The following is a 26,196-nucleotide window of genomic DNA, read 5'->3' as shown; positions in this document are numbered from 1 at the left end:
GGCCCCTTTGCAGAGAAACAGCCCCAAAGCATGATGTTTCCACCACCATGCTTTACAGTAGGTATGGTGTTTGATGGATGCAACTCAGTATTCTTTTTCCTCCAAACATGACAAGTTGTGTTTCTACCAAACAGTTCCAGTTTGGTTTCATCAGACCATAGGACATTCTCCCAAAACTCCTCTGGATCATCCAAATGCTCTCTAGCAAACTTCAGACGGGCCCGGACATGTACTGGCTTAAGCAGTGGGACGCGTCTGGCACTGCAGGATCTGAGTCCATGGTGGCGTAGTGTGTTACTTATGGTAGGCCTTGTTACATTGGTCCCAGCTCTCTGCAGTTCATTCACTAGGTCCCCCCGCGTGGTTCTGGGATTTTTGCTCACCGTTCTTGTGATCATTCTGACCCCACGGGGTGGGATTTTGCGTGGAGCCCCAGATCGAGGGAGATTATCAGTGGTCTTGTATGTCTTCCATTTTCTAATTATTGCTCCCACTGTTGATTTCTTCACTCCAAGCTGGTTGGCTATTGCAGATTCAGTCTTCCCAGCCTGGTGCAGGGCTACAATTTTGTTTCTGGTGTCCTTTGACAGCTCTTTGGTCTTCACCATAGTTGAGTTTGGAGTCAGACTGTTTGAGGGTGTGCACAGGTGTCTTTTTATACTGATAACAAGTTTAAACAGGTGCCATTACTACAGGTAATGAATGGAGGAAAGAGGAGACTCTTAAAGAAGAAGTTACAGGTCTGTGAGAGCCAGAAATCTTGATTGTTTGTTTCTGACCAAATACTTATTTTCCACCATAATATGCAAATAAAATGTTAAAAAAACAGACAATGTGATTTTCTGGATTTTTTTTCTCAGTTTGTCTCCCATAGTTGAGGTCTACCTATGATGTAAATTACAGACGCCTCTCATCTTTTTAAGTGGTGGAACTTGCACTATTGCTGACTGACTAAATACTTTTCTGCCCCACTGTACCTCCTATTTGAGGAATAGGCACTTTTTTTTCATGAAGATGGTCGTTTTGGGTTTCGGGGTCCTAGGAGTCCTCAATAACGTGTTTATCTTTTATTAATGGGGACCCTAATAGCTCCCATTAATGAGATTTATCATATGATCTATTTACTTATTAAACCTCATTATGCAAATATTTAGCATACAAACTCCTTTGCTACATATGGGATACTATAGTGCAAGGATCTGATTGCCCCTATATATACTTTTTTTTAGTATTTGTTTTTGTTTTTTATTTACTTTTGCGCATGCATGCGGATATTTTTCTTGCGAGCACCGACAGATAGTGAAAATCCTGTTGGACTCTCTAGCCGGTCATTTTGTGCATATGGGGTGATGTCAATTGTGCATTTCCTTTGCGCTGTGGAACGCACAGTGACACACATGCTACCAAGGGTAGTGGGAGTGTCATTCTACACCTTGGTTGTTCACTCTGCGCAGGCACGGTGATGTTATTTCCGCCCTATGGAACGCAGGATGACACACACACCGACTCATAGTGTGCCTCCTTCACACGGTTTCGCTGATTTGTTCCTAGACTACCAAACACAGGTGTTGGTGATCCAGGTAACAATAGTAAGTGCTCCTACTTCTACTTAAAGCGGCTGGGCAGTGTATTTCACATCTTCCTCTGACGAAGCTACATATGGTAGCGATATGCGTAGGGATGCTCCACATGGCTATATATTGATCGCTTGGCAAGTATAAATTTTGTTTATATGCATGGTATTATTAGGGTTATTATTTATGGCTATACATTGATTATCTGTTTTGCACATTCTCTTTATGAGTGTATCTGAGTACTGCTTTTTATCAGATAAGAGTGTTTTTCTCTAAGTGGAAGTGTGCTGCACTTGTAATATTGTATACATTTCAGAATTTTAACTAATGGGCTATATCTAAGCCTGGTAATAATAATAATAATAATCTTTATATAGCGCTAACATATTCCGCAGCGCTTTACAGTTTTGCACACATTATCATCACTGTCCCCGATGGGGCTCACAATCTAGAATCCCTATCAGTATGTTTTTGGAATGTGGGAGGAAACCGGAGTACCCGGAGGAAACCCACGCAAACACGGAGAGAACATAAAAACTCTTTGCAGATATTGTCCTGGGTGGGATTAGAACCCAGGACTCCAGCGCTGCAAGGCTGCAGTGCTAACCACTGCGCCACCGTGCTGCTGGTATTTCTTATTTTTTATTTTCTGAAATATTAACTTGGGAAAAAGTATTTAAAACTGCTCTTAGTAAGCAGCTACGTGACTTATAGATTACTAAGCACTCACAGTATCACTCGCGGATTTTTTGTCAATATTTAGCCACCATGACCCTATTGAGCCATGACTTGTGTGTGTGTGTTTTAGATGTTTTTAAATGCTTTTTATACATGTATGTGCACTTGTTATTGTTTCAATAAAGCCTTTGTTCACATTGTATATTTGGTGTGTGCACCTCTATTTGCATCTTCTTTTTCTTTTCACTTTTTAAACATGCATTTGTAGGACGCTATGGTAGCACCCCTCTCATTATTTCTGGATACTTATAATATAGCAGTGCCCGCTTACCTTTTCTTATCCAACCCTGCAGCCAATCAGCAGCAACAATTGGGCTGTAGGGCTCTTACTTTTTCTGTTTATCCCACATTGTCCGACAGCAGTAAGAGCACATGAAGCCTAATTGCAGCCACTGATTGTCTGCAGGACCAGGTGCAAAGATAATTATATATTTTTATTTGTTACTTAATTTAAAAATGGGGTTGTGCAGGTATCGGTCAACCCCTTTAATAATTAGTTAATCTATAAATCATTTTAAAGTTCTACTATTAAAGGATAGCAGAGACTTCGCAAAAACTTTTCAGAGCCAAAAATTGTGCATGCGTAAGGATGTTATTGGTGGGGATTGATACCCTGTTCTGTAGGTTCTGTAGGTTAAACTCTACGACTTGGCTTTAATCTCCAAACTGAATCATGTAAGGCCACAATTAAAAAAAAATTGTCACGTTTCACTTTCCTGTGACATATTACATCTGATTTGTGTTCACCCAGCAATTTTGATTGTATACTGCTAACGCCAGTAATTGGCTGCAGACATCACATGTAGTATTCAAGCATTAGCAACCGGAAACAGTATAAGGATACGTGTCCACGTTCAGGATGGCCGGCGGTTTGGATGGAGCGGCAAAATTGCTCCCCCCAAAGCTCCGCCCCCTTATGGGGACGCGATCAAGCTGGATGTGTTCATTGCACACATCCGGTATCATCGCACCCCACACATAGGGCTCTGTGTTATACCTTGTGGTGGAGCAGCGTTGCCGCAAGGTAAGCAGACATGCTGCCATCTAAAAAGACGCGCTGCATGTCCGGAATCGCATTAAATCCCCTCCACTATGCTGTAACATCTGGACGCTGCGTGTTTGATGCTGCGTCTCTATGCAGCATCAAACACACAGCATTTCCTGAACGTGGAAACATACCCTTATGGTGAGGAACAGCAGGGACAGAGCACTGAAACAGAAGGTGAGTAGATATTATTTATTGTTATAGCAGAACTGCTGCCTCATTGAACCATTTTATGTCACTTTAATTCAGTGAAAATATTTATTTTAGCTACAGTGCCAATTGTGATAAGATGATTGAATCTAAAAAATATGTTTTGAAAACCTAATGTAAATCCACTCACTTTAGAGTTTTGTCAAAGTTGTTTGATAACCAGAAAAAAAACCAATCCCATGCCCAGCATTCATAATTCAGTAAACTGCAAACATAAATTTCCATAAGGAAAATACGGTAATTATTAGAAGGACTAGAAGCATTAGATGTGGAATTTGAAGCAACCAATAAATAAAATATTTACTAGTTTATGTAATAAAAAAACTCTGATTTGAACTCCTAGATTCAAAATCAAAATTGCAATTTTATTTGGCTAGGAAAAGCAGCTGCAAGACAAGCAATCTTGATTGGCATAGATCCATTTACTTCTTCCAAATTTTGTCTTGATGAATATTTATTTCTAAAACAGTAGAAGTGTTCAATGCCATTATTTAATAATTAATAAGACAATCGACAATGCATTTTATCATTGTCTATCTCCACAAAATATTGGCATGCTTCATATATTTTCCAGCTTAAATATATTATTAATGCTTGTATAAGGAATTTTGATCTTTTGAAGAATAATCATATTTATGTACATTTATTAAGATTTCAATCTCTACCATAAGAATACAGATACAGTTTTATTTTGTTTGGAAATCCATGATTAATATCATATTAAAAATCCAAAAACAGTGGTTATATAAACTTTACAAACTTTCTTGATATACCTAACAGCCTTTTTCTACTATAAACACTTTATCACGAATGACAGACATAACAGTTCATGAATGGCTGCAAGTTTCTGTATCATGACATGGTATGTCCGTCATGACTTTAAACTGTCACTGCATGTTAACATACAGTGAGAGTTCCATGCCAACTGCTGTCAGTGACAGCTGAGCTGCACAGGAAGAGATGTGGAGACTAGTGATGAGTGAGTACCGTAATTTTCGTAATCGCTATACTCGGAACAAGTACTTTGTAAAAATCGCGTATTTGATCTGAATAGTGAGAACAATGCAAGTCAATGGGAAATGCGAGTAATTTTCTGCTAGACCCTACAAAGGGGTCTAAGGGCCTAAGGAAAAGGCTGAAATGGATGGGAAAGTGATGAAACAGAATGGGGAGAGCCTGGACAATATGCCTGCATGCATTTCTGACTCACATATGGTTTCTGGGAATAAGTTTGTCATAGTATTATGCCATTTGTCACAAGGGCCTCCAATGACAAATCATAGGTAGGACCACTCTACATTCAATATTTGTCCACTGCACAATGTGCATAAAGTTTGTAAAAATGATCCCTATGGGCTGAGTGAAGGTTGACGCAGGAAGCCACAATCCCAAGGGCCTCCAATCACAAATAGTAATTAGGCTGGAGTAGGAATATTGTCCTCGTTTGTTTGTTAACTGCACAATGTGCATAGGATTTGTAAAAATTAGCTGTATGGGCTGAGTCATGGTTGACGCAGGAAGCCACTATACCAAGGGCCTCCAAATACAAATAGTAGTTAGGTTGGAGAAGGAATATTGTCCTGGTTTGTCCACTGCACAATGTGCATAAGATTTGTAAAAATTAGCTCTACGGGCTGAGTCATGGTTGACGCAGGAAGCCACTATACCAAGGGCCTCCAAACACAAATAGTAGTTAGGTTGGAGTAGGAATATTGTCCTGGTTTGTCCACTGCACAATGTGCATAGGGTTTGCAGAAATTAGCTCTATGGGCTGAGTCATGGTTGACGCAGCAAGCCTCCATCCCAAGGGCCTCCAATCACAAATAGTAGTTAGGCTGGAGTAGGAATACTGTTCTGGTTTGTACACTGCACAATATGGATAGGGTTTGTAAATATTAGCTCTATGAACGGAGTCATGGTTGATGAAGGAATGAAACGGGTTTCTAAGGGAAGGGGCTGATGTTAACAGCAGTAGCATGAATCAGCATTTTTGGTGAATTTAGGTTGGCTTGCTGTCATCTGGAGGGATTGCAAACCGTGGATATATCCAGTCCTTGTTGAATTTAATCAGAGTAAGTCTGTCGTGGAGAGATGTGTGCACCAATCAGTGATAATTGACGCAGCGGAATTGAAAACATGCTCTGCCATCACACTAGCAGCAGAGCAGGTCAACACCTCCAAGGCGTATAAGAAGAGGTCGGGCCAAGTGTTCTGTTTGCACACCCAATATTTAAAGGGAACTGAAGCATCAGAAAGGATGCACATATGGTCACTTAAGTACCCCTTGAACATCTTCTACAATTTCTCTCTCCTTGGCATTGTTGCAGGCACAGATAGCCCTTGCTGTTGTACTGGTTTATTGAACATTGCCCAATGTGTGCATATTTCCCCCACCTAATAATAATCTTTATATAGCGCTAACATATTCCGCAGCGCTTTACAGTTTTTGCACACATTATCATCACTGTCCCCGATGGGGCTCACAATCTAGAATCCCTATAAGTATGTCTGCCTCTGTTGAATCTGGTGTTCGAGTCTCTCCCCATTATCCCTTGGTGTTGAAAACAGCTGTTACCTCCGCCACCAACATTGTCTGAGGGTGATGTTTTCATCAACTGATCTACAACGACCCTCTTGAACAATTTTATTGTAAAACTCTTTTGTGACTCTAAAAGGAGAGAAGTACATTTCTCCTTGTACCATGGATCAAGAAAGGTAGCCAACCAGTATTGGTTGTTGGATAAAATGTGTATCATACAAGGGCCTTGCCAAAGACACTTACACATGAAAGGTGCCATGTGAGCCAAGCTGCAAAAAGGCACATGTTCTGTGTCCCCTACAGTAGGAACAATACCCATCCTCTCCTCACGCTTACTTGCCTCCTCCTCCTCTCCAGCTCATCCAGGCTGCACAGACATGAAACTTGGGTTGGGTGTCCCCTCTGTAGCATTAACAGTCTCCTTGGTAGCACAGAAAAAAAATAAATTTTCCCTCCTCATCGTTCTCATCTTCCCCTCAACACCCAATGTTGCCTCAGAATATTGGCTGGGCTGGGTAGTATCACTCATTGTGAATTCTCGCTCGACACCAATATGCTGGGCACTCAAAGTTTCCACTTTGAGATTATGCACTGATTGTTTCAAGAGGCACAGTAGCAGGATGGTTATACTGATAATAGCCTGATCACCGCTCACAAGCTTGGTGCAGAACTCAAAGTTCTCGAGAACCTCACAAATATTGGCGATCCCCACCCACCTGACAGTTGTTATGTGTGTTGGCTGACTCTCAACTCCCAGCTTCAACGGGCATGTTGAAGCTGGTATTCAGCTACTGCCCTCTGCTGCTCACTAATCCTTGCCAACATATGATAGGTTCAGTTCCAACGCGTGGGCAGGTCACAATTGAGTCTGTGACTTGGCAAATTCAAGCGCTTTTGTAGCACTGTAAGACGAGCAAAAGTGGTAGAGGAATGGTGGAAATGATCACTAATATGGCGCACCTTTTCAAGTAGGTACAGCAAGGTAGGGTAACTTTTCAGAAATTTCTGAACAACTAGGTTCAGCATATAAGCTATCCATGGCACGTGTACGAGCGTGCCAACCTTTAAAGCCACCATCAGGTTACACCCATTAACGCAGATGACCATTGGGTTGGAGGTGCAGTGGAGAAAGCCACTGATCGGTCTGCTGTTTTAAAGCTTGCCACAGCTGTGCTGCAGTGTGTGGTTTATGACCTAAACAGATCAGCTTCAGCAGAGCGTGTTGCCGCTTTGCCAATGCACTGCTTCAAAGGTCACATCTTGGCAGTGATGGGGAGGGTACTTCAGCAGATGAGGAGGAGAGAGAGGAAGTGGACTATGAAAAGATGGAAACACTGACAGAAGTTGGGTCCGCTATTCTTGCCGTGGGTAGGATGTGTGATGTTCCAGTATGCGCATTTTTCCTACCCTCTACCAGTTTCATTCAGTGTGCCGTGACAGAAATGTATAGTCCTTGTCCACAACAACTTGTCCAGGTGTCTCTTGTTAGGTGGACCTTCCCTGTTATGGCACTGGTGAGAGCATGGTTCAGATTGTTTAGCATGTGCTTGTGTAATACAGGAACGGCACACTGGGCAAAGTAGTGGCGGCTGGTAACACTGTATCGTGGTCAAGAGCTCACAGAAAGACTGTGTTCCCAAAAGTCGAAAAGGCAACATCTCCACAGCTAGCAATTTGACAATGTGCGAGTTTAGTATTTGTGCCTGTGGGTGCGTGGCTGAGTATTTACGCTTTCTTTCCAAAATCTCAGGCATGGACAATTGGATGCTTCGCTGGGACAAGGAAGTGGATGTGGCTGATGTTTCTTGTGTATGAGCAACCGCAGTTTGTGGGCAGGACGTATGATCGCCTCCTTCCTGAGCAGCACTTTCTGAAAGACATAGCCCAGGTGACATGGCAGTGGTTTGACCCCCATTTGGTACCCTGGTGTTCCACCCACCTACTGGGGCACTTGATTGCCATGTGGTTTCGCATACCGGTAGTGCTCAGGTTGCATTTGACCTGGCCTCTGCTCAATTTGGTATGGAAGATGCTACAGGCTGCAATGTTTTTCTCTGAAGAACTTTCAGAAAAAAAATTCCACACAGCGGCTGAACACCCTCTTGCCCTGACTTGGCGCACAGCAGGGGTGCTCTTGGAAAAAGTTGACCCAGTTCTCACTCTGGGCAAACCACAACTCTGTGGTGCCTGTGTTGGTGTTACATATCCATCTTCCTCTGTGTTGCTGCGATGGCTGTGCGTGCCAAAGGTCCAGGTCGGATCAGTGGACTCATCAATGACCATCTCATCTTCCATCTCATCCTCCTTCCCAGTTGACATTGTTGGCTGACCTGATGTCAACTGTGTCTCATCATCATCAGCCTCCACCTCTGGAGACAGTAAATAACGTTCCTCCAAGTAGCTTTCTTCTGGCTGTAGGACCTCAAATACTTTAGCATCAATGCACGCCACCTCCTCATGTCCCTCTTCAATGCTGCACAATGATAGGCCAGAGCCAACCAAAGGATACATAGCAAACAGATTCTCGGAGTGGCCAAGCTTGGGGTCATATGTCTACTGTGACTGAGAATGGCAGGAGGAAGGAGAACCAGCTTCAGGATTGGATGGGCCAGCCTTCTGTGTATCGACAGTAGACTGTGTGGTCGTGGAAAATTTGTTGCTGCTTGACAAATGCTTAGAGGCCTTGTCTGGTATTCAAGAAAAAATCTGCTCTTGCTCTTCTGGCTTCCACATGTTTGCGTTCCAGACCAGGAAATAGTTCCAGGAACATAGTGGATGCATGAAAATTCTTCTGACCTGACACAGACTCAGTGCCTTTTCACGCACCACTGACAACACCACGTCTACGTCCATGTCCCTTAACAACAGGCTTTATTGGCATTTTGGGTTTTGATCACAGATTATCAGATGTTGATGGCACAAGCAAAGCTAGTTGTCACAGCCACAATAGTGGGGAAAATGGCCTGGTGTGTGCTTAGAAGCAGGTAATAGGAAATGTTTGGACTACTGCTTGCGTAGGGCACTAACCGCATTTTTAAGTGTACAAATTTGGACAGGAGAAGGCAGGCTCTGACCCCCAAAACAGCAGTGAAAATGGCCTGGTGCACGCTTGATAGCAGGCAGTAGGAAATGTTTGGACTACTGCTTTGCGTAGGGCACATAGCTCCTTTTCTAGTGGACTAATGTGGACAGCAGAAGCCAGGCTCTGAACCTCAAAACAGCATGGGAAATGGTCTGGTGCTTGCTTGGTAGCAGGCAGTAGGAAATGTTTACACAACTGCTTGGCATAGGGCACTAAACGCCTTTTTAAGTGGACTAATATGGATGGTAGAAGGCAGGCTTTGACCCCAAAAACAGCAGGGAAAATGGCCTGGTGTGTGCTTGGTAGCAGGCAGTAGGAAATGTTTGGATTACTGCTCTGTTCTGCGCCAATATCCCACATATGTTCATAATCATCTTCTCATTTTGTCATTCCCATGCAGGTCATAATTGGGAGCAAAAAATTGCAATGCTCTGCCATGTTATATTCTGGAGCAGGAGGAAATTTCATGGACTTACAATTCACACTTGATGATCTTGATGGTAACATTGCAAGTAGGACTAAATCCCTGCCAATCGATATGGAAATTGTGGATGGATCATGTTTATCATCTGAATCTGCTACTCACGAGACAATTGAATTTGAAGTTTGTATTGAAGCAAATCATCATGAAGCAGTTAGTTTTCATCTTATTTAATCTCCAAAATTTCCAGTTATTCTAGGAATTCTCTGTTTTTTAATCCACAACCCTTCTGTGTTTACAAACAAATTAAAGTATCCAGGATTTCTCATCAGAGTGATGATCAACTACTACCTCAGTACCAGCAGTTCTGTAGTAAGAAGATGATCAAATGCCTCCTTGTTCTTATACAGGGCTGGCGTTAGGGGCAGGCAGACTAGGCAGCTGCCTAGGGCCCCGCTGCCCTAGGGGCCCCCAGCCAGGGGAGGACATACTGCTGATGGCACTGCTCCAGGGCCCAGAGGTGGAGAGGGTCCCTGCAGGCAGACCCGGTATCATGCAGGATTGGGCCCCTCTCACTCCCTCCTGTAATCATGGAACACCCAGTGCCAGGGAGAGAGCGGGGTGCGAAGTGCCAGAGATAAAAAGGGGGGCATGTCATGCAGGGAGAGACGCTGGCCAATGAATGCTTTCCTCACCTTACCGTGACCAGACTGAGGAGAGCGCTCACTGGCTGCTGTCCTCATGCATGGCGCATCCCAATGGTGAGTACTCACTTACAGTCAGGGGCCTGGGGCGCACAGCACACAGGGACAGCATAGGATTAAGAGCAGGACTTACATTGTGTCTTCTGCTTCCTCCACTCTTCTATTTGGAGCAGGCTGCAGCATCTCCTCACTGTGAAGAGATGGGGGAGGAGCTCACTGCACGGGACAACACAGCCGCACAAGGGGGCATGATATCTGTCCTGTCTGCTCTGTGTCCCCTTTCCCCACAGTGGGTTCTGCAGCCCTTTCCTGCTGAACTGACCTCCTCCAGGGCTCATCTGATCACCTATACAAGATTAGTATGTGTGTATATATGTGCTTGTATGTGTATGTATATATGTGTGCATCTGTGTGTATCTATGTGTATGTTTCAATCTGTGTGTATATCTGTGTATGTATGCACGGTATATTTGTATGGCTGTGTGTATGCATGTACAGTATATGTGTATGTCTATGTGTGTATGCATGCTTAGTATATGTGTGTATCTTTGTATGTGCAATAAATTTGTATGGATATGTGTATGTTTATGTGCATGTACATACAGTATATGTGTGTACAGTATGTGTATACTGTGCATATACTGTATGTGTGTATGTACGGTACGTGTATGTGTATCTGTATGTATGTACGGTATATGTGTGTATGCATGTACGGTATATGTATGTATGTACGGTATATGTATGTGTATTTGGGTGTATGTATGGTATATGTATGTACGGTATGTGTGTACTATATGTGTATAAAACTGTATCTGTGTATGTATGGTATATGTGTGTATGCACGTAAGGTATATGTCTGTGTATGTACGGTATATGTATGTACAGTATATGTAGAGCAGATACCAGACATATCGTGGTTATGTAATATCGCATAAACACGAGGAAGCGCTTTGCACACTTGCCGTCATGTGCCAAATAGAGTGTCATCCATGTCTGTAGTGTTCTATTCACTGACATAGAGGACACTAGTTGTCACCTGACTGCAAGTCTGACTGCACTGGAACCAGCAGAAATGAATGCGAACGGATATATATATATACAGTTATATGAAAAAGTTTGGGCACCCCTATTAATCTTAAGCTTAATGTTTTATAAAAAAAATTGTTATTTTTGCAACAGCTATTTCAGTTTCATATATCTAATAACTGTTGGACACAGTAATGTTTCTGCCTTGAAATGAGGCTTATTGTACTAACAGAAAATGTGCAATCTGCATTCAAACAAAAGTTGACAGGTGCATAAGTATGGGCACCCCACCAGAAAAGTGATATTAATATTTAGTAGATCCTCCTTTTGCAAAAATAACAGCCTCTAGTCGCTTCCTGTAGCTTTTAATGAGTTCCTGGATCCTGGATGAAGGTATTTTTGATCATTCCTCTTTACAAAACAATTCCAGTTCAGTTAAGTTTGATGGTCTCCGAGCATGGACAGCCCTCTTCAAATGATCTCACAGATGTTCAATGATATTCAGGTCTGGGGACTGGGATGGCCATTCCAGAACAGTGTAATTGTTCCTCTGCATGAATGCCTGAGTAGATTTAGAGCGGTGTTTTGGATCATTGTCTTGCTGAAAGATTCATCCCCTGCGTAACTTCAACTTTGTCACTGATTCATGAACATTACTGTCATGAATCTGTTGATACTGAGAGGAATCCATGCGTCCCTCAACTTTAACAAGATTCCCGGTGCCGGCATTGGCCACAAAGCCCCAAAGCATGATGGAACCTCCACCAAATGTTACTGTGGGTAGCAAGTGTTTTTCTTGGAATGCTGTGTTTTTTGGCCGCCATGCATAACGCCTTTTTGTATGACCAAACAACTCAATCTTGGTTTCATCAGTCCACAGGACCTTCTTCCAAAAAGAAATTGGCTTCTCCAAATGTGCTTTTGCATACCTCAGCCGACTCGGTATGTGGCGTGCTTGCAGAAACGGCTTCTTTCGCATCACTCTCCCATACAGCTTCTCCTTGTGCAAAGTGCCTTGTATAGTTGACCGATGCACAGTGACACCATCTGCAGCAAGTTGGTGCTGCAGCTCTCTGGAGGTGGTCTGAGGAATGTCCTTGACTAATCTCATCATTCTTTTTCTCTGCCTTTCTGATGTTCTTCTTGGCCTGCCACTTCTGGCCTTAACAAGAACTGTACCTGTGTTCTTCCATTTTCTTACTATGTTCCTCACAGTGGAAATTGACATGTTAAATCTCTGAGACAGCTTTTTGTATCCTTCCCCTGAACAACTATGTTAAATAATCTTTGTTTTCATATCATTAGACAGTTGTTTTGAGGAGGCCATGATGCCACTCTTCAGAGGAGATTCAAACAGGAGAACAACTTGCAAGTGACCACTTTAAGTAGCTTTTTTCATGATTGCATACACCTGGCTATGAAGTTCAAAGCTCAATGAGGTTAGAAAACCAAAAAAAGTGCTTTAGTAAGTCAGTAAAAAGTAGGTAGTAGTATTTAAAACAAGAAAATGATAAGGGTGCCCATACTTATGCACCTGTCAAATTTTGTTTAAATGCAGATTGCACATTTTCTATTAGTACAATAAACCTCATTTCAAGGCAGAAACATTACTGTGTCCAACAGTTATTAGATATATGAAACTGAAATAGCTGTTGCCAAAAAAACAATTTTTATAAAATATTAAGCTTAAGATTAAGAGGGGTGCCCAAACTTTTTCATATAACTGTATATGTATATATATATATATATATATATATATACATATATATTTAAAATACACACAGTGTGTGTGTGTGTGTGTGTGTGTATGTGTATGTATATATATATATATATATATATATATATATATATATCGGTGAGCGAGTAAGTACATGGTGGCCATAATACTGTAGGACTGAATTATAATCTCTGAGCGACTGCATTATACTCTATGGGGGGCTGAATTATATTCTATGTGGGGTTGCGTTATACTATATGAGGTCAGAATTATATTCTATGTGGGGACTGCATTATACTCTATGGAGAACTATGGGGAGTGTAGTATACTCTATGGTGGACTATGGGAAGTGTATTATACTCTATGGGGAGTCTATTATCCTATATGGAGGACTATGGGGAGTCAATTATACTGTATAGAGGACTGTGGGGGGTGTATTATACTATATGGAGGTCTAGGAGGAGTCTATTATACTATATGGAGGAATATGGTGAGTATTATACTATATGGAGAACTATGGCGAGTGTATTATACTATATGGATGACTATGAACTGTGCAGTATATTATATAGAGGACTTTGGGGTGCATTATACTATATGGAGGACTATGATGAATGTATTATACTATATACTATATCATCCGGTGACTGTCCTTACTGACCACAAAAATGTAGATATCATCAGTACAACTAATAAGTTGTCTGCAAGATAAGCATGTTGGGCCCTATTTTTCTCCAGGTTTAATTTTACAACTTTTTATTGGCCTGAGTCAAGAAATGGCAAGGTTGATGCTCTGTCTAGGATATTTACTAAACCTGGACCTGCGAGAGGTCTAACCTGGTACCATTCTACATCCCAAAATTTTTTGGGGAATACTGGACTTTCTTAGCCATCTTTCTAAAGATGTTGATCTTTCCTTTAAGCCCCTCCAGACATGTGCTCTGCGAGTACATGTGCAGCAGCACGATCGCGCGGCCTCACACTGAGAGCTGCGGTGATCTCGTGTGGGTGTCAGATCTGTGTGTGGGAGCTGACCCCCAGCAGCAATGACTACTATCGGTGCTAGCACCAGTCGAGGGCATTTAACCCCTCTGATGTCCCTATCAGTAGTGATATTGACATAGACAAGAATCGTGCAGGGAATGAGTTTCCTGTACGCTTCCCTCAGGACAACGTGATGCGAACGTGGTGTCCTGATGGTCTGCATGGAGATTACCAACTGCAAGATGGACGCGGGGTCCTGCAGGGAAGGTGGCTTATCAGCGTCTGCTGAGAGCAGGTGCTGACATGCCTTCTTCCCTGCCTGTCAGATGCTGATGTGATAGTCCGCAGTGATACTCTGCAGTGCAGAGTATCAGATCAGCGATCGGACACCGTACAGTGATGTCCAAGGATGGGATAATGTAAAAAAGTTAAAAAAAAATTAAAGTGTAAAAATATATTTTTTTTAAATTCCAAAATAAAGAAAAAAAAGAAAAAAATATTATTCCAGTAAATACATTTATGTAAAAAAACCATAAAAGTACACACATTTGGTAAAGCCGCATCGGTAACGACCCGCTCTATAAAACTGTACCACTAGTTAATCCCTTCAATGAACATTGTAAAAATAAAATAAAAAATGAGGCAAAAAACAATGCTGTATCATCATACCAGTGAACAAAAAGTGCAAAAAAAGCGATAAAAAAGACGAAAGTAAATAAAAATGTTACCGCTGAAAACGTCATTTTGTCCCACAAAAAACAAGCCATCATACAGCTACATCAGCAGAAAAATAAAAAAGTTTCAGCGGAAAAATAAAAAAGTTATAGCTCTCAGAATAAAGCGATGTAAACATAATAATTTTTGCTGTAAAATAGTTTTTATTGGGTAAAAGCACCAAAGCATAAAAAACAATACCAATTGGGTATCAATGTAATCGTACTGACCCGGAGAATAAAGCTGCCTTACCAATTTTACCACATGCGGAACGGTTTAAAAAAATAAAATAAAATCCTGAATTGCTGGATTTTGTTCATTCTGTCTCCCAAAAATCGGACTAGAAAGTGATCAAACAATGTCATGTGCCTGAAATGGTATCAATAAAAATTTCAGCTCGTCCCACAAAAAGCAAGGCATAACATGACTGTCGACTAAAATATGGAAAAATTATAGCTCTCAAAATATGGTGATGCAAAAACTAGTGTTCGCAATAAAAAGCGTCTTTTAGTGTGTGACAACAGCCAAGCATAAAAACTTGATATAAATGTGGTATCGCTTTGATCGCACAAATCTGAAGAATAAAATCACCTAATCACTTAACTGCATGAGGAACGGCGTAAACAAATAAAACCAATTCTTCATATAGAGTGGGTACGGAAAATTTTTTCACTCTTTGCTTCATTGCAGCCATTTGGTAAATTCAAAACAGTTCATTTTTTTCACATTAATGTACACTCTGCACCCCATCTTGACTGAAAAAAAATGTAGAAATGTTTGCAAATTTAATGAAAAAGAAAAACTGAAATATCACATGGTTATAAGTATTCAGACTCTTTGCTCAGACACTCATATTTAGGTCACATGCTATTTCCTTGTAATCCTCCTTGAGATAGTTCTACTCATTCATTGGAGGCCTGCCATGTTAATATATACTTACCTTGTAATGTCTTCACATCCTGTTCCATCCAGATGTGTTCAGATCCCAGAATTCCAAGCGGTGGAAATTCACCGACCACCATATTGGGACACCCAAGTGATGGGTGTCTCAATATGGAAACTGCTGGTGGTACCAGCCTCTTGCGCTGTACCATCATCGGAACACCGTCGCACCACACACACATACACACACACATACACACTGTATACGCCATATACACCACACACGCACCACACAGACACACACTGTATATGCCATATGCAGCCTCTTGCGTGGTACCACCAGCAGAACATCGTCACGCACACGCTGCCGCCGGAATCAGCTGAATGATTCACTGACCGCCGCCATCTTTGTACAGGAGGAAGGCATGTGCAGTTTTAATGTGACCGCCGCTAATTGTCTGCACAAAGATGGTGGCGGTCTGATTTACTGTGCCTGCGTGAATTCCGCACAGACACAGTGAATCATTTGGCTGATCCCAGCAGCAGATGCGAAACGTGTCTACAGGCAGAGGAAGCCGGTCATATTAAAGAGGCTTTCCCATGAATGAAAGTTCATTTTAAAAATTGTCTGTGTCTGACTGTGTACGGAGCATACCACATCTCCTTGGCAGGGGAGGAAGAAAAAGACCATACTGACATTACAGTAGGGGATCACAGAGGATTTATTTTGTCAGGTAAAATACTTAAACAATATTTTACCTCACAAAATGTATCCTCTGCGATCTTCTGCTGTAATGTCAAGTATTGCTTTTGCTTCCTCCCCTGCCCAGGAGCTGTGGTATGTTCTGTACACGGTCAGACATAGACAATTTTTAAGTCAGCACATGAGGAAATAGAGAGTGGATAGGTAAGTTAGCACATGGGGGAGAGATTCTCAATGCTGCAAAGCCTGCCTCCATCGTGACATTACCGCCCTCCCGATGTGAAAGCATCGGGCCTCCATCTAGTTAAACTCATAAGACTTGATTTGGAAAGGCACACATCTGCCATATAAGACCTCACAGGTCACAGTGCATATCAGACCAAATGAGAATCATGAGGTCAAAGGAACTGGCCAAAGAGCTCAGACAATTGTGGCAAGGCACAGATCTGGCCAAGGTTACACGGGAATTTCTTCAGCACTCAAAGCTCCTGAGAGCACGGTGGCCTCCATAATCCTTAACCCCTTCATGACCATGGGATTTTTCGTTTTTCCGTGTTCGTTTTTCACTCCCCTCCTTCCCAGAGCCATAACTTTTTTATTTTTCCGTCAATTTGGCCATGTGAGGGCTTATTTTTACGGGACGAGTTTTACTTTTGAAAGACATCATTGGTTTTAGCATGTCGTGTACTAGAAAATGGGAAAAAAATTCCAAGTGCGGTGAAATTGCAAAAAAAGTGCAGTCCCACACTTGTTTTTTGTTTGGCTTTTTTGCTAGGTTCATTAAATGCTAAAAATGACCTGACATTATGATTCTCCAGGTCAGTACGAGTTCGTAGACACCTAAAATGACTAGGTTATTTTTTATCTAAGTGGTGAAAAAAAATTCCAAACTTTGCTAAAAAAAAAATTAAAAAAAAATTGCGCCATTTTCCGATACTCGTAGCGTCTCCATTTTTCGTGATCTGGGGTCGGTTGAGAGCTTATTTTTTGCGTGCCGAGATTATATTTTTAATGATAGCATTTCGGTGCAGATACGTTCTTTTGATCACCCGTTATTGCATTTTAATGCAATGTCGTGGCGACCAAAAAAACGTAATTCTGGTGTTTCGAATTTTTTTCCCGCTACGCTGTTTAGCGATCAGGTTAATGCTTTTTTTTAATTGATAGATCGGGCGATTCTGAGCGCCGCGATACCAAATATGTGTAGATTTGATATTTTTTTATTGATTTATTTTGATTTGATTTTGATTTGAAAGGGGGGTGATTTAAACTTTTATATTCTTTTTATTTTTTTAACATTTTTTTAAACTTTTTTTTTCACTTTTGCCATGCTTCAATAGCCTCCATGGGAGGCTAGAAGCAGGCACAACTCGATCGCCTCTGCTACATAGCAGCGATCTGCTGATCGCTGCTATGTAGCAGAAATGCAGGTGTGCTGTGAGCGCCGACCACAGGGTAGCGCTCACAGCCACCAGCGATCAGTAACCATAGAGGTCTCAAGGACCTCTATGGTTACTATGGAGACGCATCGCCGACCCCCGATCATGTGATGGGGGTCGGCGATTACGTCATTTCCGGCCGCCCGGCCGGAAGCTTTAGTTAAATGCCGCTGTCTGCGTTTGACAGCGGCATTTAACTAGTTAATAGGTGCGGGCAGATGGCGATTCTGCCCACGCCTATTACGGGCACATGTCAGCTGTTCAAAACAGCTGACATGTCCCGGCTTTGGTGCGGGCTCACCGCGGAGCCCTGCATCAAAGCAGGGGATCTGACCTTGGACGTACTATCCCGTCCAAGGTCAGATGGAAGAAATTTGGGACCACCAGAAGTCTTCCTAGACCTGGCCATCCTGCCAAGCTGAGCAATCGTGGGAGAAGAGCCTTGGTGAGAGAGGTAAAGAAGAACCCCAAGATAAATGTGGCTGAGCCTCAGAGATGCAATAGGAAGATAGGAGAAAGTTCCACAAAGTCAACTAACTTCAGCTCTCCACCAATTGGACCTTTATGGCAGAGTGGCTCAACGGAAACCTCTCCTCAGTGCAAGACATATGAAAGCCTGCATAGATTGTTAAAAGGCACATGAAGGACTCCAAGACTATGAGAAATAAGATTCTCTGGTCTGAAGAGATGAAGACAGACCTTTTTGGTGATAATTCTAAGTGGTATGTGTGGAGAAAATCAGGTACGGCTCATTACCCGCTCAATACAATGCCAACAGTGAAACATGATGGTGGCAGCATCATGCTATGGGTGTGTTCTTCAGCTGCAGTGACAGAATGACTGGTTGTCATTGAAGGAAACATGAATGTGGCCAAGTACAGAGACATCCTGGATGAAAACCTCTTCCAGAGTAATCTGAACCTCAGACTTTTCCGAAGGTTCACCTTCCGACAAGACAATGACCCTAAGCACACAGCTAAAATAAAAAGGGAATGGCTTCAGAACAACTCTGTGACCATTCATGACTGGCCCAGCCAGAGCCCTGACCTAAACCCAATTGAGCATCTCTGGAGAGACCTGGAAATGGCTGTCCACCAACATTCACCATGCAACCTGACAGAACTGGAGAGATTCTGCAACGAAGAATGGCAGAGGATCCACAAATCCAGGTTTGAAAAACTTGTTGCATCATTCCCAAGAAGACTCATGACTGTACTAGCTCAAAAGGTGCTTCTACTCAATACTGAGCAAAGGGTCTGAATACTTATAACCATGTGATATTTCAGTTTTTCTTTTTTAATAAATATGCAAAAATTACTACATTTCTGTTTTTTTCAGTCAAGATGGGGTTCAGAGTGTACATTAATGGGAAAAAATGAACTTTTTTGAATTTGCCAAATGGCTGCAATGAAACAAAGAGTGAAAAATTTAAAGTGATCTGAATAATTTCTGTACCCACTGTATATTAGGTTTATGTTTGGCTGCTGTCACACACTTAAAAAAAGCTTTTTATTGCAAAAAATAGTTTTTGCATCACCAGATTTTAAGAGCTACAATTTTTCCACATTTTAGCCCACACTCATGTATGGGCTTGTATTTTGCGGGACGAGTTGAAGTCTTTATTTGTACCATTTTTAGATACATAACATTTTTGATCGCTTTCTATTCCGATTTTTGGGAGGCAGAATGGACAAAAAACAGCAATTCAGGAATTGTTTGGGGAGGGGGGTTTGTGTCATTCCGCATGTGGTACATTCGATAAGGAAGCTTTATGCTTTGAGTCAGTATGATTGCAGTGATATCTCATTTATATCTTTTTTATGTTTTGGGGCTTTAACACAATCAAAGCTATTTTATAGAAAAAATTATTTTTGCATCATTTTATTCTGAAAGCTATAACTTTTTTATTTTTCCGCTTATGGAGCTGTATGATGGTTTGTTTTTTTGCGGGACAAGAAGACATTTTCAACTGTACAATGTTAATTTCTTTTTTTTTAATCACATTTTATTCCACTTTTTGTTAGGTGGTATGATGATAAAGCTTAGTTTTTGCCTTGTTTTTTATTTATTTATGTATTGGGTTAAATAGTGGGATAGTTTCATAGGTCAGTTCGTTCCTGACATGGCAATATCAAATATGTGTACTTTTATTGTTTAAATATTTCTTCCATAAAAATATTTATTCATGGGTACAATATATATACAGTACAAACATTTTAAACTTTCTTTAACTTTTTTTACTTTGTCCTACTACTTTGTCCTACTTTCGTGTTTTGCAGGCTGATAGCTTGTATAGCATAACTGCGCTGCACTGACAGGCAGATGCTGATCATGCTCTGAGCATGATAAAGCAAATTTGCTAGCTCTGGTGACCCATTTCTTGTCATGATGACATTGGGCCACCATGGAAATGATCGAGAACCTGCGATGATGTCACAAAGCCTCCGATACAACGGCAAAGGGGCTGTCTTTCCTTTGCCTCCTGCTGAAATGCTGCGATCCAGTTCAGTCTCAGCATTTAGAAGTTTAAAGTGCCAGGAGCAGTGCAGGACTGCTCCAAGTACTGAGTGCAGGGTGCCAGCTGTTAAAATCAGCTAACACCTGGCGGCGGTCATGCATGCACAGCCTGTGGGCTTGGAAAATCACTGAGACATATCCATACATTCTAGGTCATTAAGGTCCAGGTCACAGGGACGTATGGATATGTCTTAGGTGGGAAATAGGTTAAACCTGGCATTGCACTTCCTTCCTTGTGAGATTACTGAGTTACCAGCCTTTAGTCGAGCTTCCTTTCACCTGCTCCTTCATTGCAACATCTATTGCTGCTTCCATATTCCAACCCCTGGCTATTCCTGACTATGCTACCTGCTGATTATTTAACTACATTGCTTTTCTTGTGTACCTGTCAGTGCTGCCCATAGTGATTGCAATATCACTACTCCAACCCAGATCACTCCATAACAATGAAGGATATGGGTGTGCCAAACCATCTGATTAGCCTCATTAGGAACCTTTACATCAACCAAGAAGTAATTATCCCAACAGAACACAGTTTCACAATATGGTTCAAAATAGAGCAAGGCGTCGTAAAAGACTGCATTCTGTCACCATTATTCTTTAAATTATATGCAGAATCTATTTTCAGGAAGGCTGTATTTGCTGAAAAATAAGAAAGAATCAAAATTGCTGGACAAATCATTAACAGTCTTCAATATTCAGACTAGAGATGGGTGAACCTGAACAGTAAAGTTCGGCATACATACCGAACATCTACTGTTCGGGCATGGATTCTGAACATGGACTTCACCAGGAAGTCCGTGTTACTGTTCAGGTTTGGCTGCCCAAGCGCCGGGTGTTTGTCACGCTGTCATGTGCATGACAGCATGGGAAACACAGCTCTTGATTGACAGGGAAATCATTCCCACTGGTCAGAGAGACGTTATTCACACGCTGTCAAAAGACAGCATAAGCGCGCAGCTGTGATCGGAGGTATAAAGTTTACCTCCAATAACTGGCATCAGCTAATGGGACTGCAGCTCCTATCAGATGACTCTCGCTGCTAATAACAGCAATAACAGATGGGGCTGATGGGTGTATTAATTAGTCGGCTCCTGCACTGTAAATAAATAATTTTTAAAACAATTGCATGGGTTCCCCTGTATTTTTTTTATAATAGTGCCATAATAGTACTGCGCATGTCATGTCTCCCCTTAGAACGGGCTCCGGCGGTAAGCCCAAATCTTTCCCGTCACATGTCAGCTGTTTTGAGCAGCTAACATGTGCCCAAAACAGCTGCAGATGGAATTGCAATCCACCCACGGCTATTAACCCTCTAAATGTCGCTGTTAAACACTAACAGCGGCATTTAACATGCGCTTCCTGCAATCGTGCCAGAAATCCGCCTATCAGTGACCAATGTTACGTGATCGCGGGTCACCAATGGGTTGGCATGACATCCAGAGGTCTCCTGGAGACCTCTGTTTGTCAATGCTGGATTGCTATGAGCGCTGCCTTATGGTCGGCACTCATAGCAAGTGAGGTAAACAGGTCATCTAATCATCGCCTGTAGGTAACAGATTCGATTGGGTTATGGCAGCTTCTAATTTCCCATGGATTGCATTAAATAAATTTAATAGAGAAGTGCAATCGCAACCCGGGGTCCACCGTGCAGAGATGTAAAACTGCAGCTAGTGTGAACAATTACAGAACACACAGTGAGCGATTGCTTGCACACACTGAGTTAAACATCACTCAGTGAACAGCACATGAAGCTGTGTCACTCGCACACAGAAGCGGAATAGATGAAATAGAACTGTGTCACACACACAGTAACAGAAAAGGTATGATGCTAGGTATGATACCTGTTAACCTCACAGGGGATGGAAGCCTGCTCATGGGGAAAACGCAATCAGTGGTCACACAGTCAGCAAAGCACACAAAAAACTCCTCTCCGGAGGTGCCAGAATTCTAAGGGCTAAATGCCAGCCCTGAATTCATGCAATCTCCTCCCCGGAGAACCAGAATTCTAATGGCTTACTGCCGACCCTGAGCACATGCTGACAAAGACCACACCGATGCAGTGTCCCATTCACACATGAAGTTAGGTTGATACTAGCATACCTGCATGTGCCTCATAGGACCTTTTATACATTCAGATCATGTCCATTTGGACAGGACCTTGCTTGCGGACCAATCCAGAGCTACCGCATCACCAGAGCAGCTGACGACCGACCACCAATGAGACATCGCCACATTACGTGCATGCTCAGTAAGGTGATTTCTGGACTTAGTCTCCAGAGCGTTCGCCTGTCACTGCCTTCCGCTGGTTACCATAGGCTTGGCTGAAGAGCCAGAAGTAAACAGATGAACAGCATGATCCTGAGCAAGATGCTGGGACCAAGATCTATGCTCAGCAGCACCTGCAGTGACCAAAGCTGAATGGGAGACCGCAGATGCAGGCAAGGCTTGGGATCTACGCTGTGCAGCGGGAGAAAACTGGAGCCTAACATTACCCCCCGCTAACATCCCCCGGGGATGTTCACCACGCTCGAAAGCCGCAATAAGCTGGGGGTACAAATGTGCTTTATAGGCTCCAAGGTCCTATCCGCTGGCCATGACCTTTCCAGTTCACCCCCAAAAAATTTTTGCCACGTACCACCTTGGATCAGACAATGGCATTGACTCCAAATTCGTCCAGAGATGTATCCGAGCTCCCAGCAGGAGTCCAAGAAGACCAGGTCGTATAAACGGGTTTCAACAAAGACACATGGAAGGTGTCGGTGATGTTTAGATGTGGTGGAAGACTAAGACAATAGACTACCGCTTTCACTTGTTGCAGGACCTTGAAAGGACCTAGATAGCAGGGACCAAATTTAGTGGACTCCACACGCAGTCTTATGTTATGAGTCGAGAGCTGCAATAAATCCCCAGGGGCGAAGACCAGAGCGGGATGACAGTGCACGTCGGCGGAGTTCCTCATTCTTTCCTTAGAATCCCTAATGGCATCTTTCATGCAGTCCCAAATGTCATGAGCCTCTACTGCCCAGTCCACCACCCTAGGGTTGTAAGATGAGATGGGCATGGGCACGGGAACACGCGGATGCTGACCATAGTTAAGGAGTAATGGCTTGTGGAATCGAAGATGGAATTATTTAGAGCAATCTCCACCCAATGCACTAAGGATGCCCAGTCATCATGCCTGGCAAAGACAAAATGCCAAAGGTACATGACCAGTGGCCCTCTCCACCAGGTCATTTGTCTCAGGATGATACACGGTAGAGATTGATCTCAATATTGAGAAACTGACAAAGCTCTCTTCTGAACCGAGAGATGAACTGGGGACCCCGGTCACTGACAATCTTGTCAGGCATCCTGTGAAGGTGAAAAATATGCTTCACGAAAAGTACTGCCAAAGCACGTGCCAAGGGTACACATGGAAGGGGGACCAGATGTACCATCTTGGAGAAATCCACAAAAAAAACAAAAAATAGCTCACCTGAATATCGGCTGTTCCACATCTGTTCCTGAACGGAAAAGTTGAGCACTCAGTCCACAGAAAAATACGATGAATCCAGCAGGAATGTAGTAAAATCAATGAATTTATTTCTTCATTTAAAAAAGCGTTCTTCCGTCGTGTTTCGACTGACGTCTTAATCATGATTAAGATGTCAGTCGAAACGCATCGGAAGAACGCTGCCATATGTGCATAATGCTGAAATTATAACTTATTTACAAGTGGTGTACCATAGGATATAACCCCTCCTTTTTTTAAATAAAAAAATAAATTAATTGATTTTACTGCATTCCTGCTGGATTCATCGTAATTATCTTGACGAATTGGTTGGTGACTACCCAAATAACTGTGTTGTTACGGGACTTGTGCAGGTACACCAAAAAGTTCATCCCGACCATCTCCCATGGCCTATCATCCTATGGCAAATGACGAAGCAAGCCCATGGGTCTCAGCTAGGGAGGCTGATTCCTGGCACAAGATACACAAGCATGAACGTAGTCCCTCACGTCACACACAATCTGCGGCCACCATTAAGACCTCTCCAAAAGCTCAGTAGTCCTCTTGATGCCAAATTGCCCACCTAACTTAGAAGTGTGAGCCCAAGAGAGAACCTCCAGCTGCAGGTTAGCTTGTAACATAAGATTTGCCCGGAGGCACCTGCTCGACCAAGACCAGAGCCACCATTCGGAGACTCTTCGAGGGGACAATTAGCCGTGACTCGTCCCTTTCCTTGGATGATAATATGGAACGGGATAGGGCATCAGCACACAGTTTATTCTCCCAAGAAAGAAAATGAAAAGTGACATTCAATCGGGAGAAGAATAAGGAACACCTGGCCTGGCGAGAATTCAGCTGTTGGTCCGTCTGCAGATAGAGCAGATTTTTGTCATCCGTGAATACTTGGAAGGGATGCCAATCTCCCTCTAGGAGATATCTCCACTCTGAGAATGCCAACTTCATGGCCAGTAACCCCCTGTCCCCAATAAAATAATTCCTCTCAGCCAGTGAAATGATCTTAGAGAAAAGGAAACAAGGGTGTTAGCATATGTGAGCATCCTTTTGATAAAGGACAACTCATATACTGACAGAAGAGGCATCCACCTCCAGGATGAAGGGTTTATCCACATCAGGCTGATGTAGCACAGGGGCCCTGACAAAGTGGGACTTCAAGGAAGCAAAGGCCTTGGAGACCTCCTCAGTCCATTGCTTAGTGTTAGCTCCCTTCTTGGTGAGGGCTACGAAGGGAGTTGCCAGAGTAGAGAAGTGGGGGATTAACTGGTGGTAGTAGTTAATAAACCCCATGAAGCGCTTAACCGCGTTAAGGGAATGTGGCTCCTGCCAATTCAATACCAATTCCACCTTGGCAGGATCCATAGCCAAACCTTGGGGTGAAATGATGTACTTAAGGAATGGTAGGGACTCTTGCTCAAACACATACTTCTCTAGTTTGGCGTAGAGAGAGTTGGTGCGCAAAAGTTCAAGGACCCTGGCCACATCTCTACGGTGAGTATCCAGATTGGGAGACAAAATTAAGTATGTCGTCCAGGTAGACGACTACGGATGTGGGAAACATCTCCCAGAAAATATCATTGACGAAATCCTGCAAGATGGCTGGAGCATTAGAGAGACCAAATGGCATTACCAGGTACTCATAATGACCGTCCCGAGTATTAAACGCAGTTTTCCATTCGTCTCCTTCTTGAATATGTATTAAGTTATAGCTGTCACGCAGATCTAGTTTAGAAAATATCCTAGCAGTCTGTCAAACAACTCAGAAAGGAGTGGCAAAGGTTATTTGTTCTTAATGGTAATGGAATTCAAACCCTTTTAATCAATGCAAGATTGAAATTCCCCGTTCTTCTTCTGGATAAAGAAGAACCTCGCCCCAGCAGGAGACACCGACTTATCAATAAACCCCCTCACCAGATTATCCTTGATATACTCTGACATAGCCTGAGTCTACAGAAGGTACAAATGGTAGACACGCCCGTGAGGAGGTTCTGTATTATGGACCTGGTGGTTAGGAGCACCCGGAACAACCTGATGGTTAAACTAACACAGAACAAGCTCTGGGAAGTGGGAGCTATGCTGACCGCAACCCCTAATCCTATCACACACACTAGAAATAGCCGTGGAGCGTACCTAACGCTGCCTAGACGCCTCTTCACAGCCTAAGAGCTAACTAGCCCTAGAGAAAGAAAATAAAGCCTACCTTGCCTCAGAGAAATTCCCCAAAGGAAAAGGCAGCCCCCCACATATATTGACTGTGAGTTAAGATGAAAGTCACAAACACAGGAATGAAACAAGTTTCAGCAAAGGGAGGCCAGACTTACTAAACAGACTGAGGATAGAAAAGGTATCTTTGCGGTCAGCACAAAAAACTACAAAAAGACCACGCAGAGTGT

The sequence above is a fragment of the Ranitomeya imitator genome, chromosome 3, assembly GCF_032444005.1.
Source record: "Ranitomeya imitator isolate aRanImi1 chromosome 3, aRanImi1.pri, whole genome shotgun sequence".
Lineage (NCBI taxonomy): Eukaryota > Metazoa > Chordata > Amphibia > Anura > Dendrobatidae > Ranitomeya > Ranitomeya imitator.
Note: the sequence above shows the minus strand (reverse complement) of the source record.